This window comes from Poecilia latipinna, unplaced genomic scaffold, assembly GCF_001443285.1.
Source record: "Poecilia latipinna isolate Pla-1442-1.1 unplaced genomic scaffold, P_latipinna-1.0 Scaffold141, whole genome shotgun sequence".
Taxonomy (NCBI): Eukaryota; Metazoa; Chordata; class Actinopteri; order Cyprinodontiformes; family Poeciliidae; genus Poecilia; species Poecilia latipinna.
The window spans coordinates 306,031-306,422 of NW_015112757.1; positions in this window are offsets into that span (position 1 = coordinate 306,031).

The following is a 392-nucleotide window of genomic DNA, read 5'->3' on the forward strand; positions in this document are numbered from 1 at the left end:
CTTCCCCCCTCAATCCCATTTACGCTCTGAAAAATCGTTTAATTTGCGCTGCCCCTGTTCTAACGCAGTCAATTAAGATGCCGCTAATTGTTTGCGCTCCTACTTGAAAGATCGATGCTTCTTCATTTTTTTCTCTCGCTCTCTCTATCTCTCTATCTCCAGTATCCAGACAACTAATTCAGTGTCTATTAAGTGGTTGCAGAGAAAATATGAGTGGCGTTAACGGAGCCCGGGGACCACTTAGCTGTCACGGTCAATCTCTTTCTCCCGTCAGGCGATATATTGGAGAGGATTGGGGGGCCCACGCTGGGGTGTTTTGACAGCGGCCACTTGAGAGCAAAATTTGTGTTATTTTCAAAAGAAGGAAACTGGGGACCTTGTTCTGAACGAAA